Source organism: Lasioglossum baleicum, chromosome 9 (genome assembly GCF_051020765.1).
Source record: "Lasioglossum baleicum chromosome 9, iyLasBale1, whole genome shotgun sequence".
Lineage (NCBI taxonomy): Eukaryota > Metazoa > Arthropoda > Insecta > Hymenoptera > Halictidae > Lasioglossum > Lasioglossum baleicum.
This window is the reverse complement of record NC_134937.1, coordinates 15,017,668-15,038,467: the sequence shown is the minus strand read 5'-3', so window position 1 is coordinate 15,038,467 and position 20,800 is coordinate 15,017,668. Positions and strand designations below refer to the sequence as shown.

Here is a 20,800-nt window from a genome sequence, read left to right as displayed (position 1 = left end):
TCAGCTTTTGCGAGAAGCACACTGTAAGTCAACCAAACATTCGAGTCTCTTAATTGACAATTGGCTTCTGTCCAATATTTTGAAAAATGAGTTTCACGTAATATTAGCAAATGCCGTGATCTACCATTTTTCAATTGTCTGTAAATATAACTTTGTATTTGTAATTTTATTATTTTAAAATTCGAGTAAGGACTCGTGTGTCTACCGATTTGTTTGTTCCCGGATATTCTTCAGGCAAATTTCATTATATGAAAATATCGTTTCTCTGTGGTTTTTTTATATAAAACCATCACTTATATAAGTAGATCACAGATTTTTATGTAAAATAAAAATTGTCTCTAATTGCAAGTCACAGGAGCTAGACATTTATTTCTTTTTTTTAATCATTTTAGGAAATTCAATTCTATAATTTATCTAATTTTTAACAATATGTGCATCTTTTCACCGAATAAATATAATTGTTTTGTTTTAGACAAGATAGTTTTGCAATGGTTATTACATAAATATTTTTTTGTCGAATAAAGCAGCTTTCCAAGCTCCTCATAGTAAAACATATTTTTTAATCATACGGTGGAAAACGTTGTCTACAGTGCAGCTAATAAATGTGCATTCAAAAATATCAATCCTTCATGAAAAATGGTAAAAATTCAGTGTAACTATACTTTTACGTAAAAACTGATTGTTTTAACACTAGAGCTATCGAACCAGTCAAAATAATAAATTCGTAATTGTTCCTTTCACGATTACTGAAATTATAAAAATGTGTTTTAAAAAATTAATTTCTTCATTAAAGCACTCATTGCAATCAAGATTGTATAGAGTCTGAATAGGTGCAGTCTTGTCAATGTCAAATCACCAACTTACACAAGTGGTTCCAATATTTGATATCACTCACAATACCGAGTGGTCGATATCAATATTGAGAATGATTTTGATCGTGTGCCAGCAGATATGGAGGCGAAAAAAGGGAAAGCCCGGAGGAAATGGAAAGAGGAGAAAAAGTAGGTGGTACGTCCACAAACAATCGGTGGAAATATGTGGGTCAAAAGTTAACCGGCAATAGCGGTACCAACCACCGTAGCCTATTTATACGGTGAGGATTTTTTGTCCGGGACCGTGTCCTAAACATCACATCCGCTGAGGTGCTTCCTCCGCGGACCGTGTCGTGTTTTACCCGCGATCGTGGTTAGCTGATGAAGGAAACGCAACAGGAAAGACGGAGAAAGAACGCGAAAGGAACCACCGCTTCACTTTCAGCAGCTTCAAACATCCGCTGCACCAGCCGCCGCCAGATCTCTTTCGCCCTCTTCTTCTTTTCCCCTTTGGCTCCGTCGCGAGGAGACGCGCTGCGTCGTTCCTTCCTCTTTCTTCCTTTGATTTGCCGCCCCATTGGCCATTTTCACCGACACAGTGGTCGAACTCTTATGGGAGTCGGCAGAAAACTAATAACTCCTAAACTAATCCGTTTTCGACCCAGGACCCTTAGTACTTTTTTAAAGAACATACGAAAGTACATCGATTAATGGAAAAAATACAATGTTGCTAAAAAAAAGTGAAGTGCAATTTATTATCGTATCATTGCTGACCAAGTTTTGCTTGAAAAATTTTTCCATCAAGTTATCGGAAATGCGATACGCGATACACTCGGCTAATACATGACAACCGCGTTAATTGACGTTGAAATAAAATTGATTTAAAAGTAAAATTGAATATCATAACCCCGTGCCGTATTTTAACGAGTCAGACTCGTCAGTCTAACAAAAATAAATGTTACGCGTTTCTTTTTAGATGAAATAAAATTTGATTCGTTTGCAATTAATATTAAAGCATTAAAATAAATGTGGCCATACCAAAAATATAAACTTTATTAAATATAATAATTTAAAATGGTACGGCAAGGGGTTAATGAAGACTAGAGATAGAACCTTAAAGATTTTTTACCTTAAAACGATGTATGACGTTGGCTAGGTAGCCTCATCAGTAAGAATCGTCGTAGTTCCTACCGGTCTTGTCAACAAGAAGCTTCAAAGCCATCGAGCCCGGAACTCCGGCAACAAGTCACATCACTCGAAGTAGAAATCAACAAACTTACATCGTCGGAACTTCGTCGTCGAATGCGAGTAGTCAATTCATCGATCCTCCCCATTAAGGTAGAAGGGTGAGGGTTTTGTCTCGCGATGGCCTAAGGAAAGACACAAAAACGATTAGTTTAGGAGCTATTTCAATTTAAATTGTACTAAGAAGAATACATTCCTTCATATCGAGCTACATATGTACTAAAAGCTTCTGCAGGAACTTTATTCTTTATCTAAGGTTTTCGTTGAAATTCAAGGGTTGTATTTAAAAACAGGTTCAATTTCATGTGCATAATGTAAAGAATAGAATGAAAATGTTCTAGGTTGAAAGAAATGTCTTTACAAAGGGTTAATAAGGTTGCATAATTGAAATATAGGATATTGAGTTCTGAGATGAAAGAGACGGAACATTTTGGACCATAATATCAGTACCAGATCTTTGGCCGATAAGAATCTACGGCTGACACAATTTTCAACGAGTTCTGAAATTGGGTGTTAGCGTATGTTTTTGCGGGACCAGACCACCGCGTCGCGTGAAGTGGTCGATTTTACGACTCGTGTAAATCCGAGTCCTAGGATGATTCAGCCGATGATCTGGAGTGGTGTTCCAGCAATGGTACTAAATATCGGGTGACATCAGATGCCACGCACATCTGGACCGAGCTCGGAGTGGACACGTCGACCTCCTTCGAGAAGGAGAAACAAGAAGGGGGATGTCCGTCGCGCGTGAACGGTGAGACACGTACCCACGTGCAAGGCTAGTTCTTGAATCACCAGCTGCCGATTCGCCGACGACTCCAGGAACCCTGGAGACGTACTAAAATTAGCGGCGCTGGCAGCAGCAGCACCCCCGCTTAGACCTTACATGGCCATGTCACGGGCACACGCGCGGCTACTTTCAGACGAGGGGGCCAACAAAAAAAAAACGACGAGAAAACAATAATAATCACCGGCACGAGTCGATCGTGCGCGAAATATCACAGCTGGACCGGACCCGGTGACCAATCGCCTCGAACGCAAACGCTCACCGGTAAACCGTGTCAACCGTCTAACCGGTGGACAGCTGACAGACCCGAAACTACAAGCTGTGCTCGAGACGTTATTATTTATAACTATTTGATTTTTAACACTTGGCATTCCGAATTGTTTTGATATTTTACTCCCAACAACTTCCTGTTGCTTTAAGTGTTTCGCACATTGGAAAGATTGGTACTGATTGGTACAATGAACAATTCTTTTTAGCAATTATAGCGAATTTATTTCTCTTTGCTCCTGTTTTGCTCCTTCATATCTGCGTTGATGATGTTTTATGAACATACGCCTATCTAAAATATTTTTTCCTATAATAAAAAAGCCTTGATTAAGTGTTTATCACAAATATACCAATAGACAGGTCCAGTAATGAAGCATCGTATCCATTGATCATTACAATTACTCTGCAGGTTTCAAGTAAATGAATGTTAAACTATATTAAATATTGTACAGTACAATCTCGGTACAATCACGTTTTCTCGACCTCTTTACCGTTCGGTACCATTATAGCTTCTGTCTGCTTCTGCACTGTTGTATATTTTCCAGACTACAGGGGATGGTCAAGTTTCGCTTCTCGTGAGTCACCCTGCAAGAAGCAGATGAATCTGTTATGTTTTGGGAAACCATGTGAAAAATTGGTAAAATCTTCCATTAGTTTCGTTGCATTTCTCATTCTACGCACGTTTTATTATTATACATTCATGATTCCATGCTTTCAATCTAATAAATCAATTTAATAAATATCATTTTTCATTTACGAAATCAACACTACTCACGACATGTAAAAGGTTAGCGCATCCCTTTGACTTCACTTTAAGGAAGTAGCGGCACGATAGTGCACGAGGGTCTCACGTAAGTTGTCCCATTTTATCGTAGTAAGAGACAGGAAGTTCCGGAGGACGGATTATCATCAAGCCACATGGCTCCTGTATGAATGAACGGCGTAATGAACGAACTCGCGCCATCCTACGATAAGGCAACGGCTGATGTCCTTGTTCGGATGATTACAAGTAGTTGCGCCGACATATAGTGGGTGGTCTACGTCTGTTTTTTCATCGATCACTTTAAAACATTAATATTGAATACTGTTTATTATTTTTATGAGTGACTGAAACAGCGTAGGAACTGGAGAAAGTGACTGAAACATAGTCATCTACTAAGCCATCATAACACGTGTTGACTGCCACGTTGATCTCACACAGGCGACACTATTTTTTACCAAGTTTAGAAAGTCATTTCTACTGTAATATATTGAAGAAAATTAATTTTGATTCGGATTGCAGGATACAGAAAGATTCAAAGAATAATCCTCGTGGTTAGACAGTTTATAACAGTAGAAACATTAGAAGAATTTAAGAACGCCAATTTATAATTTGCAACCTATTAAGATTGTTAATGAAGAAGATGCAAACACTTTCATTCTGCATGAAGACCCGCAGTCTACTCATAATAAACTTTCCAATAGTTTCTATTACTATTCTAATACTAGAACGATCTAGTTCCGATTTCATTAATTTGATTTTCTTGAGTTTTCTAGAAGTTGTAATCTGATAATCGACATGTTCAAATACAAGGTGTCCCAAAAATGTTGTACTTCCTTGAAAGATGTGATTCCCGAGGTCATTTGAAGTAAGTGGCTTCCACTTTAGTCGCGCTCTGATTGGTGCGTGTTTATCGTTAGTAACTCTTTAACAAAGCCGCGGAGAACAGTTTCTCAAAGGAAAAAGTTACTTCAAATGACCTTGGGAATCGCCCATTTACTATAGTATTAGTATAGTTTACAGTTTACAGTTTACAGGATACCTTGTATACTATCAAAAAGAATCGACGGAATTCTTTATTATAAGTAGACTATGAATTTCATGCATTTATGAGAGAAATACATTCGTAAAATTTCAAACGGCAAAGAAATTACAAGAATTTAAGGACGTTGTGATATATTATTTTCAACTGTATGCAATTTTAAAAGGATGAATTACTATCTTAACTTTCTATTTCTTACAATCAATGAAGAAAATTTTGCATAAACATCCACAGCCTGATTGTGAGAATGTTTCATCTCGTAGAATATGAAACGTCTAGACGTTGCTAAGCTAATTGCAATGTACTATGTACAGTTGCGAGACACTTTGCCCGCGGTTCGCGATCGATGCTAGGAGTCGGCCAAGAATCCGAAAAATCTGTTTCTATCGCGTCCGCTTGTCCAGGTTCATTGTCCTCGATATCTGGTAGGCCACAGAGAACCCCGAAACGAGAGATCCTTTTGGTCTCGTCGCGGGCGCTGGAGCTCCGTTCCAAGTACATCTGCGCCGAGCGGATGCAGCCTGCATTTTATGGCCGCCCAATGCAACCGATTCTCATTTGTGCACCCGTACTCACACCCTCCACCACTTTCAGCACGCGGTACAACGACTTCTATAATTAGATTTCCTTCCCTTTAGCTTAGACACCTTCGAGCATGATCTTCGTTTGGTCCGCGAATCCCAGAAGCCCACCACCTGGTCGCGATTCGTTGCCGATGGTTCCGCAATTAACAAGCCCAAGTTCCTCTCGGCTGAACCCGCCCTCGGGACGCGTTAGGTTCCTGCAAAAATAATGGCTGAAATCTTTCGTTTCGTTAGAAACAATTAATGTCTTATTTACCGGTATCTATATCACTACGTTTTAATAACAAAAATTTTATAAGACAATTTCGTAAAAACAAACAATACAACCATAATCCTGGAGACTTTTTAAAGTTTGAAACCTCTACTTTCACAAAGCAGTGGTCGTTTTCTGTGAAATATTTTTGAACCCATTTCTCAAATGCTGCAAATTCAAACGTCTCCGAAAACTGTCAAAAATTTTTCTCGCAAATAACTGCCACAGATTTGAAAATCGAAGCCTCGTCTTTACAACGACCCCTTAAAAATTGATGTATGATTTTTTCTCTGTTTTATAGTACAAAAACGAGCAATAAGTTCGGTCCTCAAGGTATACCACTTTAATTGGTTGCACACCTCTCATTCAAAGCTCGATAAAACGAGTAAAAAAGTCGCGCATCAATCTTTAAGGTGTCCTTGTAAAGAGGAACCTTCAATCTTTAAATCTACGGTGGTTACAGTGACGAAAAAAAATTTTCAAAGTTTTCACAGACGTTTGAAGGTATAGCATTTTTGAGCAGAAATGCGTCTTCAGTTTTTCGTCCGCTACATCATGAGAGAAATCTTAGAATAAAATGAACGATGGACTGTGAAACTGGAAGCTTCTAGCTTTGAAATGAGTGCAAATTGATTGCAGTGCGAGAATTTTTTACGAAGTTATCACAGGTTAAATGTGAACAATTGTTGATCCCCACTGTAGCACATTATTGTTTTATCAAAGCATCTCGCAAACTGGCACTATGAAATCGAGCATTTCGTGTGTGAGAATGCAGGAAGTGAAACTGCGAAAGCAGAGACACTCGACTAATCCATGAACTTGATTGGCACGATCTGTAGCGCTCCTGTCTTCAGCGTCTACGTCGTTCAAAGGTCGATCAACCTATTGATAGAACCGTTCGCATAATCGATATGTTGGCCCATTCGTAATCAAAGGAAGGCAGCCGGTCGGCTCGTGCCACCCATCGTATCGTCGATCGCGTACATGTCGGTATTCGAATACTTGAATACCGATCTACATGTCCGACGTGCTGACATTAACGGCGCAAACGACGACGACGTGTTGCAGGTTTGACGCTGGCTATTTCGAACAGGTTGCGCTCCGGTCTATTTTTCGATCATTGGCATCGACCGGATCCATGGATCCATGCTCCTGACGACAGGTAGCCAGAAAAATAATTGAAACGGCGACGATTAAATTGAGCCGCGATCTACAACCGACGGCTCGCGTGCCAAGACCAGCCATCCTCGTAATTATAAACCCCTTTATCGCTGGTGATTGGCCAGCGATGCGCAAAACGTTCAGAATTCTCGAATCGGCAAGCCCTTCTTTGGCCAAACCTCCGTTCCGTTTGATTTTAATCAGGGATCGGAATATTCTTCGTTCTCAACATAATTCTGTTTCGATCTTTATATTTTTTACGTCGATAGCGACTCTTATTAATATTCGGACGTTAAAAAAAAACAACTTTTTTATATTGGAGAACCGCTTGGAGTTTTGTGGTAACATTTACTGCATATCATGCAGTAAACTAATTGTTCTAAGTTTCCAAAAAAATCCAAGTTGTATGGTTCTACATGTAAAAAGTCATTGTCTTTCTAAGAAATTGTAGTTGTAAAATATCGGATTGGAACAAAAGTTCGTGGCGTTTTTAAATTAAAATTTAAAGATAAAATGAAGATATTTATTCAGAGATTATTTCAACAACATATTTTTCATTCTTTTTGTCATTTCTGAGGTAACTTATCATGTTATTGAATAAATCTATGAATATCTTAATGTTACCTTCGAATTTTTATCTGAAAAAGAACCCAATTTATCCATCATGAGAGCAAGAATTAAAAGTCAATGAACAGATGATTCCAGCACCAACATATGATAGAATCATTCATGCTATCGTCAACCTGTTAAATTGTCTTTCTGCTTCCTCTATTTCATGAATTTCGAGGACAATCTTTCAATTCAGGTCTCTTCGGGTGGTGCATTGTTTACAAACACGTCTACGTAGACTAATTCACTAGTGCTACCGAGTGTCTTGCATAAAGGTGTCAGTAGACGCGTTTGGCACCGGCCTCTTACTTTCCTCGTTGGCAAGTTCTGCTTGATCGCAGTATACTAGCCGTAAAAACCGATGACAGTGTACGTACAAAGGTTACTTTTATGACGCAGTTCCATCATGGAAACAAAGCAACGTTCGCCGAAATGGATTCTGAGATTGTTACTGCTGGGTCGCAGGGAAGAATGTATCGATGCCACGATGGCGCCCCGCTTAGATCACTGCCAAGTTCGTAATCATCGATTTAGCCGGTGCAAATGATCTCAAATGATCTCAAATAGTCTCAATCGTGATTTCCACAAAGGCTTAACAAATCGACGCTTAAACCCTTAATCCCTGCAACAATACTTTTTCGTCTCGAAGTTCAAAAAGAAAATTCGAACTGATCAGGCCGCTTAAAAAACTGCTGGTGAGATTGACAAAAACAGATTAAAAATTTGGTATTAAGAGGCTCGAGGACTTCGCACGCGGTCGCTGCTTGGCAACCCGATCCGATCCGTCCCTGATCTGCATGCAAATAGGAGCTATACTTAGAGACGTCCGATTTCCCTCGTTACGACAACAGATCGCATTTTCGGCTTCATCGACCTTAATCATTCCTCCGAGGATTTATTTGTGATTACAGTTTCGAGGAACGTCAACGCAGATCGAACGAGCTCGCATCGCGTGTCGATGCTTTAGACGAAGAAAATGTTCAACGTCCTGAGGAGAGTCTTCCTGCAAGGATTCTCTGAAATGAACTGTTCCACGGAGATTTACCATCGTTTCCCATGGTGCAGTCGTTGGAGAAAACAGATTGAGGAATTAAGATAAGGTGGTTGACGAGCACCTACCTACTTGCGCCTGGACTCTTCAATGGGCCACTAGAAAGAGATCTGTATGGGCGTCCACGTGTACCTGCGTCTGCAGCGATCACGTGAGAAGGGACCTGGTGCATCAATGCAGTTTGCGACTTCCTTATGCGAGCGTTGTTTTCATTTTGTGAACATTTTCTTGAAGAAGACCGCTGGAAAAGATTGAACGAATTAGGTTGAACATTACGGTACAATTAACCCTATCTAGCAAGTAAAATGTTACATTAGGAACAACAGGAAAACCAATTGGTATACAAGAAATATCTTGAAAAGTATGTTTAATAAAATTAGTAGACAATGCAGTGAATTCAATTTTATGATTGCTGATACAGTCTCCCGTCGGAGGGTTAAAGCGGTAATGAACACAATTATCCGGAAAACCTTTGAAAAGGAATAACTGTTTCAAAATGGTACCGAACGACTTTTGTTGAGATATTAGAAAGATAAGTTTCCCTTAATTAATCAGTTTAAAATTTGCTAATAGTCGGAAACGGTAATTTTCAACGTGTTTTAACTGTACGAGCCTATAACTCTCATCCCTGCAAATTTCTTAAGGGGTAGACTCCTTTTTCCAGGATTGCAGATTGTGGGATTCGCCTTCTCATTTCTCGGTAATACAAACACGGGGTTTTTCAGTAGTCAAAAACGCTAGATAAAAGATCGATCTAGGGCGCTATCAAAAGTCCTATTTTTCCGTTTACGATTATAATTTCCATTATTCGGAAGCATACAACGAAAATTAGAACTTTTGAGGGAAATAGCGTTTTTGACTACTGAAAAAACACCGTGTTTGTATTATCGAGAAATGAGAAGGCGAATACCGCACCCTTGCAATCCTGGAAACGAGTCTACTCCCTTAAGGATTGAAAAAGTAATTTGCATCATAAATCTTGGCTTTCCGGCTTCTGTTTTACAGAATACACATAATAGATTGGTTTAGTTTTACCGAATTTTCGTGTAGTCGTCGAATGGGCGATCAACGCGTTAAATCACATAGCGGACCACCAGCCCATTCATCCCATAAGCGCGCGCGTAAACTCAAGATGATCACGTGTAGGAGATGAATGCATGTGCGTGCAAAGGGAAGCTGCGATGGTTAAAGACGAGTTCAGAGTGGGGAGACAGGAAGGAAAGAGAAGGAAGAAGGGCGCGTGTCGGTCGCGTGCCCGTTGCCACTGGTGACTCGGTGTCTGCGACCCTCCTGCCCTTTAACCTCACCCACGCTTTTCCTCTGACGGATTTCTGGGTAGGGGTAACCACCAGACTCCTAAGTTGAGAGTCCTAACCGTACCACTATATCGACAATCTTCATTTCAATCAACCACCAAAAGTCACAACAATTCCACAATTTTTCTATTTCCAAAATCAGTGTCTTGTCATTACCCAGTGGCGCACCCAGGGGGCAGCCAGGGGGCCAAGTCCCCCTCCAAAGAAAAAAAATGTCTAGTTTCCAAAATTAAAATCGCGAAATAGCCCTGGGTACCGTTGACAGATATTTCGGCTAAAAAAAAAGGTTACACGCAAAACCTAGGGCAAAACCAAGATTAAATCCTGGATGCGCCACTGTCATTACCTAAGGGAGTATCTTGGTCTAGCGCACACGGTATTTATACCCTTCTTTCACAATCTTTTGCGGGAAATCAAAGTAAATATAGTATACAAAGTCATTTTAATGACTTCATTGCACGTTGAACAGTATTAAAAAATTTCCTTTATCGCGGAAAGATAGGTGAAAATATTTAAACATTCCTTTCTTAGTTGTATAAGAATCATTAAATAGCCTGTATAAGAATGATTAATAGAATGATAAGTATTTGAAAAATTGCTTGCATAATTAACAATTAATGTCGAAATCGAAGATGGACGTAGTAGCATTTTGTTAAAAATTCAATCCAATGAAATATCGTGGTACATTTTACTGTACCTGGTTAATTTTAATTATTTTAATAGATTAACCCTGACATGAATTTCCCGGATGACATTTGTTAATGTCGACGACAGGATTTTCATCTTCTACTATTATAAACAACGAATATGGTTTCAACGAAGAATCAATCGAGTGAGAAATCTGCAAGAATCGATTCCCTTAACCCTGAAACGAATATCGTAGAGACGACATCGCTGACGGAAAGACCCGATGTCCATATTTCAACAGGACACGGACAAAGTGGTCTGAAAAAAAGTTTAATTAAATGTCTCTAGTAGGGGAGGGATTCCAGGAATCCATCAGCGAACAGTTCAGAACTACGACCTCAGCCTCCCTCGTCGTCTAGTCCACTTCCTCTTCTTCCGTCCCCTTCATTTTTTCATCTCCTCCTCGAAACCGTCTGGACGATGCCAATGGAAGAAAGAAAATCAACCAGGATCAGGGGGTGGCACGTGGTCCATGCCAATGGAACAGCCATACACTGCAACAGAAGATGTAGCCATTGGAAAGCAGACGCTCCATCGAACAATCGTCGAACGAGACAACCCTCCCCATTGCAACGGATCCTCCACCGATGCTTCGATCTTCCGTGACGCTTCCGATAGTCGACGACGAAACGGAAGTCATCAACGCTCTCCGGATTTCAAACGAGCAATAATCTACGTGGTCATTAACCGGGGCTCTGTCACGAATAGGTCAGGGGCTATCCTCGTCTACGAATATGTTCTTCGTGCTAATGAATGGACACGGACAGTCGTCAATGTCAATTAAAGACGAGGAAGTGGAAGAAGATGGTTTCCTTTTTGGGGAAGATTGTTTTCTTTTTCAAGTGACGAAAGAGTCAATCTGAGATCTTCCTTCTATGAAGCTTTGGAGATTTATAATACAGAGGCCAGAATGAAAGGAACATTTCTTTCACTGGTTAGGAGATTCTCTCTAGTGATAATAAAACGCAGTACGATCTCGATTATCCAAACATCCCATTTCTGAAGTCTGCAGTATGAAACTTAAGTAGCTTCACCTAAAACAACCTATGAGCAACATTATTGAATAAACAAATCAATCAAGATTATTACATATTTCGCATAAATGCATAAAGATCCACATTCTAATGATAAATGAATTTTAATTTGAAGGTCAAATGAGTACAAATATTAAAAATTGAAAAATTTTTATCAAAAGAGAGTCCTTAATTTAATAGAAAATCATGGACACATTAAAAGAACTTTGGAATATTATTATATTATTTTCGACTTACTGAAATTATGAATTGGGGAAATTAAAATCCAGCTTCTGTTTCTTACAATGGACTCCGACAAATTTTATGTTGCGTAGGGATCTGCAAAATGAGTAAGAGCGATTTAAACCAGTGGAAAGATTAAAAGAATGTTATCAAAACCATGAAATTAAGAACGTCTGTTTCGCTCTTGTTCATCGTAATCAATGCAAACAATTTTTATTTTGCATGAAGATCCGCAGTCTAGTAATAACCTCTGCTGAATTTGTTCCAACACGAAGAAGAGGGCATCGTAAACGTATTTTATCTTTTAATGCGAATTACGTTCATTCACTGAGGGTGTCCATTCACTGAACAAGTTACCCTAAGTGATGATCGGTCAAGGATATCGCACGTACACGCAATCAGCTGATTACCCGTTGAAACCAAATTCCTGTACCGGTCGAATTTAAATGCACAGGCCATTGTGAATGGTCTGGCGTTTTTATCCGCCACGAAACAGAAAAGGAAAGAGCGAGGAGAGGAGGAGAAGAAGAGCTCACGTGAATGTAATCCAGCAACAAGAGGTTTCGAGAGACGGAGGATATCGCGGTCTCTCACTTTCTCTCTCTGTCTGCTCTCTCGATCAAGATCGCAGACGGTCCGGCCGAGTGTAGGATTTCGTCGTGAAATTTGTGAATGAGCCCTCGTGACTCGCGCATTTTGAATGGGAAACCGTCGGGCCGGTTTTTACGAAAGCACAGCGCTGCCACAGGATGCGGGTGCGGACGAAGGGGGTGCTCATTTTTATCCTTTTTAATTCTTTTTCCGAACCCACTAGCAGATAAGGGGCGGGCACGAGAGAGTAAGAGAGAGGGAGAATACCGCCAGCTGATCGCCCCAGCCTTTCAAAAAGATTTCGCAAAATGCGAGCACGTGCTCGTGTGCGTGACCCTCTTCGGGTTTGCGTGCCTGCTTGCCACCTGCGAAGCTCGCTCCACGTTGCTTGATCAGGACGCGTTTAATTGTGAAATTAACGTTCCTTACTAATTCAAAATCCCTGGTCCTCCGTCGAATTTACAGTCACTTCTCCATTTTAACGCGTTCGCTACTACCGTTACGGATACGTGTCGTCTACAACACAAATATCACGCGATCAAAAAACTGTTTAAAAAGATTTATACATATGTATCCCTTATCCCAGTAAGTATATTCATTGGAATAATTTTTTGTACATTTACTGTCACATAAACACACATATATACTGTCTTTTTAAACAGTTTTTTTACCACGATGTACAGAAGTCTGTTGTTTAGAGTTATAATTAAACTGCGGATTGCATATGCAAACTGCGTGAGCATTTATGACACAAATGAGCTGAAACATAAAACAGTGAAGGTACGAGGAGAATGTAAGAATATGTTATTTTCAAATAATTGAAATTATTAACGGAGGAAGTAAATTTTCATTTTAACTACCTTTTTTCCCCACTTTTATTTACCTATATTTATTTATTTAGATTCCATTTTATTTCCCAACCGTGCATCCTTAAAACTTCAATAATTGTAAAATTAAAAAATCAGAAACAGTGCGTTCAGTGAAAAAGCAGAAAATTTTATAAAATTGTATGAAAGTGAAGAAAAGAGTCCTCGTGAAAGTCGATAGGGCAATGATAAATAATAATAATTATTATTATCTTTTTAAATATCATTATTATGTTATTATAATAATTATTTAAAATTATTATTATTATTTCCTTTTACAGCTAACAACGAGAAAGTGTTAATAAAAATGGTGGCAATGGAATGTCTAGTGTTAATATCTCATGTGTTAGGGTCATGCAGAGTTTCAATGCTTCTAGAAAAGGGGAATAAACCGACGGGGGTATGAGAGGGGGTTGAAACAGGCGGCTGCTCGCTGTCTCCGGAAGGAACTGTCTCCCTTTATATCCAAAGACATTCCTCCAAACATGAACCAACGTGCTCCACGACGGTGTTCTCCCCTCGCAGAAGCACTTCCACGGATGTCCCCACCCTGCGTTAACCTCTTGCACCCAAAACTAAATTAAGGGTCGTTCCGGTCGGGATTTTTTCCCCGTTAATACTCTTTCGTTCCTCTTTTTCTTTATCGTTTTTCTGCGCTCACGCTTTGACTAACTCTCTTTCCCCGCTGAATAATCAACTTGTCACGTTTCCTTTTGTACGCTTTAACAGCCTTTACGCACGGTCAATAGCAATTAGTAAGTTATACAAAGTAGCTTTCGTACGTCATGATACTCTTTTCATCTCAGAAATAACTCGCACTCCAAGAATATTTTTCATACTGCGATAATATATTACATTTTTCAACACGTTCGTGGAAGCTTGTGAGTGGAGACGTGTTCTTTTACTTGTTAGAATTATTTGAACACTGGCCCTATGGTAGTTCATATACAACATTATTTATTGTATGTACAAGAATCAGTACAGTGAAATCAGTAAATTGAATCTAGAATTGTAACTAACAACTTTTCTAATATTCGAACGCTTATGTTTCCTTGTTTAGTTCGGATAATCGAGATTCTACTGTACACTGAAACTGTTTCAAAATGATCGAATAAATGTGGTGGAAAATGATCGAAAGGTGCTAAGACCGTAATCAGTGAAGAACATTGCGAAAAATTGAAACATCAAATGATAAAATAATAAAATAATAATAAAGCTTGGAAAATCGAGCCAACGACTAAATCACAAAAGTCAGACTTCATTAAATATTCTACGTCAAAAGTTTCATTAGCTGAGGAATAAAATTCTTCAACGTCATGCAAAATACACAGTAATCAAATGAAATATAAATATATTTACTTTCAATCTGACAGGTAATATCACCTAAACATCAATATTTATTAAAAAATATAAAATATTCGGTGTGGCGAGGGTTTTGTTTAAAAATTGATGTTGCAATGTAAGTGGCTCTAATAATTTGATCAACTGTATGCTAAATCATTAGTTTTTTCGATTCGCATAAAGAAAGATCCAGTAATTCGAAGCGGAACGCCATGATGTTTCTGATAGTTCGATCATGTTAACCATTTGTACAAACCAATGATAAACGAATTGTTCGCATAGAACGAGTACCCGTGTCGTGAGTCAGGTACTGTAAATAGAAAATTGTCATCTAAGACCCGGTGTCATTGCACCCTAGGTCCTAGAGGACGTATACGGCTAGAGGAGGAGACAGATGAAAGTTGGAAGTACACGTAGACGGCTGAAAATCTCGTCTGGCACGTTGCCAAGAACTTTCGAATCTTGTAATCTTCTTCATCTGCGTCTCTTCCATTCTCCAGTCTGTGCTTTTCCCCCCTTGCATTCGCTGGAGGCAGTCAATTAAATGGTTCTCATTCCACTTTCCTTTCCACGGAATCGTAACTTCGCGATTGTAATTTCTGTATTTGTTCCTTCTCATTGAATAGAACATATTAAGGGAGAAGTGAATAAAGTGGAGGACCACGGTGATTACAGTCAAGCAATTTGCTAACAAAATTCCTTTTGAAGTCAGAAAGTTGAGGGACTTCGGTTCAAACACCTACTAGCTTCTAAGTACAGTAAAACCTCGTTCGTTGCGTACTAGCGACTCCCGCCACGGGTTCTTAGAAGTTCAGATTATGGTGGCTAGAAACAAAAGAAGATCGACAGTTAAAATCACTATGATTGGTTACATCTTTGATTGCACAACCTCGACTTTTCAACTATCATACGTATTGAACATTATTTCGAGAATATCTCTTTAACTATTAGGTTTAGGACATATGAAAGTCAAGACATTTATGCGCAAAATGTAATTTTGTTTTCTCAATGTTTCTAATGCAATGCTTAGAAACCAATTTAGTTGAAACGTTAATTCAAACCTACTCTTTCATGTTCTACAATGAGTAATTAGAGTGAGTGGTTCCACATTGAATTTCTGAATTTTTGTCTTCAGAGGGTTGGCCTCGCGCACATGATTATCCAGAATGGCTAATATTTTGGAATTTGAAGCCCTGGAGATTTGCATTTTTTCAAAATATGGAACTCAAAAATTCAATTTTGGCTACGAAATATGGGTATCCTGCTCGCTGTGCGGCGCTCGCGGATTCTCAAACGGTGAATTCAGAATTCCGATCAGTACGTTCTACCTTGTCCCGCGAGTGACCGTGGAATAGAAGAGAGGTGGTTTACCCGAAGAACACGACAGCTGCATCGAGCCACCGGCCTGAAAATAGCACGGCAACCCCATGCCGAGGCCGAAGAGCGAAGTCGAAGCCCTCTCCCTACGTCGTCGGTGTACGTACGGCCACGGCTAAAAAGCCACCCACCTACGATGCCTTTTAAATAGCGATCGCGTGCTTTTCCCTTTTTCTTCCCCTCTCCCGGGCAGAAACTCCTCGCTAAATGACACGGCCGTGGAAAGAGGGTGTGCACCGACGCTGATTTATAAGAAGAACCAGGCGTTTCCGGATAGTTTTCAGGATGACGTACTTAGAGACGCACGGGGCCTGAACGAAACATTTATTTTTCATCGAACGATCGTGCGCCGACCCTGGATTACGCTTAATGACCCTGTTCTCTTTATCGAGGGGAAAAAACGAACCCTCTACACGGTTCGCCAAGAGTACTTCCTTTTTTCCCTTCCCTTTGGCACGAGTCTACGAAGTAGAACGCCGGGGACTCCGAGAACCAGATAACACCCATCCAGATTGAAGAATGAGCGTGTTGAATCAGATGTTGAAAGTTTAACCCCTTACCAGTTTCGTCGCAGATGCGATGATTACAGCTTCTTTGCCTCTAATAATTTCTTAAGAGGAACACATCATTTATATTTATTATGCACAGTGGCCGGAATTAACATTCGAACACTCTTTACAATAGGAGCACTATTCAGTAACAGTCTATTTTAGTGATGTTGAATGAAGATTAATATAATAGTTATTATAATAATTGCACACGGTCAACTATTTGCCTCTTCCTTTTACACCTGCAAGACATTCGATAAAAGATGTAATAACCACGTTATTTTCGTAACTTATAATTAGCATTTTAAAATAGTATATCTGGTGGTTTGATTCTGGTGGTGGGAAATTTAAAATAAGTGTTGCTCGGTAAGTGAAAATACGTACAGTTGTTCATATGACATTTCCGGAGGAGCATCTATAAGTAGTGTAGTGATGCAAAACCATTCGACGTGTGGAGTGATATCTCCTTAAGATCTTGATAAAAATAGTTTCTGGCGTTTAATCGCATCCGTGACATTCATCTCCCAGTTTGTAAAATGGTAAAACAATCAGGAAATTTGACTTTGAATTTCCTGATATTACAGATTAATATTATTCGGATGAAAATTTCCATCCATCCAACACTCAAATATTACGTGTAAAACTGCTTTGACGTACTGAATGTAGTGTGCGCTTAAATTATACTGATAGATTAAATACTTGGATAAAAACTTGTGCCTTATTTGCCTTATTGAAACAATCTATGTATAAAAGTACTATATGAAAAACTCTTGTCACTAATCATCTTATATATTAATATACAAATTAATACAAGGTCTACAATACTCTTCGTACATCGTTCAAGAAATTGTTCATTAGATTCACAGAGGTTATTTCAAGCAAGAAGGCAATTAATCTGCAACTCGATTAGAGCTGGAAGAAGAATTGAAAATGATGTTGGCATATTATTTTCGACTTATTCAAATTGTTAGATGAAGAAATACACTTTTATCTAACTTCTGTTCCCTACAATTGATTTGGAAATTTTTTATTTTGCGTGAAGATCTGCAGTCTAGTAATGAAGATCCTAGTAACGAGTAAGTGAAGTGTTAAAAAGCTCAAGTCGTTTGTTTAAAACTGAAAGAAGTGATTCTATTGAAAACAGTATCTGCATATTACACGAACAAAGTCAGATTCGTGATCAAAATTCGAAACAGAGTCTAATAAGTATATATGTTATTAATTTCATTTAAACCAAACTAAAATTCGTTTTTGGTTTTGTTAAATGTACAGCTATTGCAAAACATATAGGTATACAATAGATATACATTTTCTCCTTTTTTCGGAAATTACGATCTATAAAAAAGTTCTAGTCACTGAACCCGTAAAATAAATCGTAAGGCAAGAGGTAAATAAGGGCCAATGTATAGTGAAAGGCGATTACAAGGGGACCGTACTTAAAATACACGAAGTTTTCCATCTTGTTTCAATGAGTAATGAGGATGTGCACGTGGTATGGCGATACATCGAACCAGCTCCTCCCATTCCTCGTGACGGTGTACGCGAACTTCCTCCTCCGCCACCTGGAGCTTCTCCAACCCGCGCCGAAAATACGCGATTTCGCGCGGCGCGTTCCATTGGGGATCGCGCGGCTCCTCTCGGGCACCTGTAGAATGCGCGGCCCCGCCGGTTATTAACGCGGTGCCTCTGCCACGAGGTAAATTACCAAACGACCGAACAACCGCGTAGGTATCGTATCTGATGACACGCAGTAAAACCCCTCCTCCAAGACGCTGACAATCCATCGCGCCTCGCCGAGAAAAGCTTGGCAGCTCTCGGGGTTGCGTCAAGACGATTCGAGGATGCCCGACGCTCGTGACTTTATATTTAGATTCGACGTCGATACCGCCGCGCCACCGATTGCGATAGGTAGCCCCAAGACACCTGTTCTTTGAATCGCTTTGAAAACAACCAGAGTCGCCGGGGGTACACGATTTTTCCACCGGAAACCACGCCGCGCCCACGTGCTCCAATTACTCATGGGAACACATCACTTCTCACCATTATTGTGCCATCATGTTGGGCTCTTCTTAGCTCATAGACGAGCACACCGTGGTCTATCATTGAAACTGATTGATTGGGATACGCGATTTATTTTATTGAGAATTACTCACGGGAATACAGTTCTCTTTTTTCTATCCCCTCTTCTTTTTTGAAGATGCCCGTTCAACGCCGCTTCGTGCCAGAACGAAAGGATATATTCTATCATTTTCCAACGAGATACGTCGCTGCTCGGCCGACCACTTTATGATCTGCCGGAGAACATTATGGGACTCATGAACTCTCCGCCCACTCAGGAACAATGTCCAGCCGAACGGGTACCCTCATCCGCAATACGCCGAAAGCCGTCCCGAGCCATCGTCTTATATCGAAAGGAAACTGTGTGACTCCTCACCGGAGGTCCAAAATAACTTCTGTAAAAATGTCATGGAGTGAAAATTAATATTTATTTCAATAAATGCCAGTTCTCAGCAAATCTCAAGGAAATTTTCCAAAAATGTCAAGGAATCTCAACATATTTGGTTCAGTTTTAAGAAAATTATCCGATTTTTAAATGCGTTCGAATGCTTTTTGCTAGGGGTTGTAGTAGCAGAGAAGGAGAAATGGCTCGCGCGGACATCAATTCAGCATGCCTGCTGCAGAAGCTACAATAAGCGAAATAAATCGAGTTTAGGCAGAATTTGTTCGGGACAGTGGTAGAACGGGGAGACATCGACGAGGAACGGGCGAAGGTGTCAAGACGGATACGAAAACGGCGTCGGTCTCGTTGTTCCATTGGTGGCTACAGGATAGAAGCAGGTTGGTGCGCTGGGTGGTTCTTCTGGACCGACGCCAGACGTCCGCCGAATTTAGCACCGCGACGCTGACTAACTCGCGTGGCATTCATTCAATCGCCGACCAAAAAGCCCGCTGCCTGCATAGTCTCTGTTTGCACGAGCGACGCGGCTCACGCTGCACTTGCCCAGAAAACCTCAGTTTCCATTATCTTTCCCCTTTTTCCGAACCCATTGGCGCCGACACCAGCGTTCTCGTCCGCTCTATAAACTCAAACGAAGAAAATTTACGAATTTCACGCGCGTTGTCACCGACATTTAGTTAAAAGCGACTTTATAACAAAACAGGCACTGTAATTTAACGAATGTGTAAATCATTAAAAAGGTTAAGAAAATTATATACAGAGTGTACCAAGAATGTAGTTCTTTGAAATCCGTGATTCCTGAGGTCATTCAAAGTAATATTTTCCTTTGACAAAAATGTTTTCCGCGGCATCGTTAAGGAGTTATTACAGCGGACCGATTCTGGCTCGGCCAATGTCAATGTCCGCTGTAATCGCGCTCTGATTGGTCCGTGTTTTTCGTTAATAACTCCATAACAATATTTTCGCGACAACAAAAGTTACTTAAAAATGAGTAAAACAAAAATATCTGACATAAACTAGTTAACTAGAATCAGATGGAATATGGATTTCAGCACAGTTTCAGTTCGGCGTATTTGAGCTGAAAAATTCTTCCAAGCTTCTCTTCTCGGTTAATGCCTGCAGGAAAGGGTTACGAAGATTTATTTTTTCTTTGACGCGAGCCGAAATACGTGGGGGAAGGTTGTCCGTATGGACTCACCGTTGCGACCTGTGACTAATATTTTACGTATCAAATATTTACATTTCCATAAATTACGGGAAACATTCGTTCTCGTTACTATCCAATCTTGAATGTACACTTAACACTAAACCGACCGAGCCTTAAAAATGACAAGATTGATGTTATTCAGACTTGTGCGGCTGCCTTGTAGTACATAATATATATAAAACCATTTTTATTATTTTAATAATTGTAAAATAAAATCTTCTGGAACCGGTCATTTTGATCGGTGATAGTAGGTTTAGTGTTAAGAATATCATTTTCTACAGTTTCACGAGCGTTGCAGACGTTATTCATCTGTGTAAATTTTTTGGTCCGGTGGTTTTTTTCATCGAGAACCTGCAAGGGTGATACTATGTCTGAGTACGCGCTACCATTGGACACATATTGCGCAGATTAATCACGTTTGTCAACGGGACAAAACAAACCGAAACGAAAGCAGAATGCCGCAACGATATCCACCAGTCGCGAATGAAGGGACCGCCATTCTATTTCGGTGCGAAGCCACCGTTGGTAGACAGATTTTCTGAGATCGACGGCACGCGTCCGATGTTCATTAACTGCCACTGAACC

General features: G+C 39.9%; 1 long non-coding RNA gene across 2 annotated transcripts; it reads right to left on the bottom strand.

Moving 5' to 3' along the window:
* Nucleotides 1-3,350: 3,350 nt before the first annotated feature.
* LOC143212164 (uncharacterized) lies at nucleotides 3,351-18,876 on the bottom strand. Of its 2 annotated transcripts, XR_013009634.1 has the most exons (4): nucleotides 18,704-18,876; nucleotides 8,637-8,809; nucleotides 3,884-5,691; nucleotides 3,351-3,693 (listed from the first exon to the last, which is right to left on the bottom strand). It is a non-coding gene; the product is annotated as an uncharacterized LOC143212164 (long non-coding RNA). The 2 variants fall into 2 exon arrangements; XR_013009635.1 differs by lacking the exon at nucleotides 18,704-18,876 and having other exon boundaries at nucleotides 8,637-8,938.
* Between the last annotated feature and the right edge of the window lie 1,924 nt (nucleotides 18,877-20,800).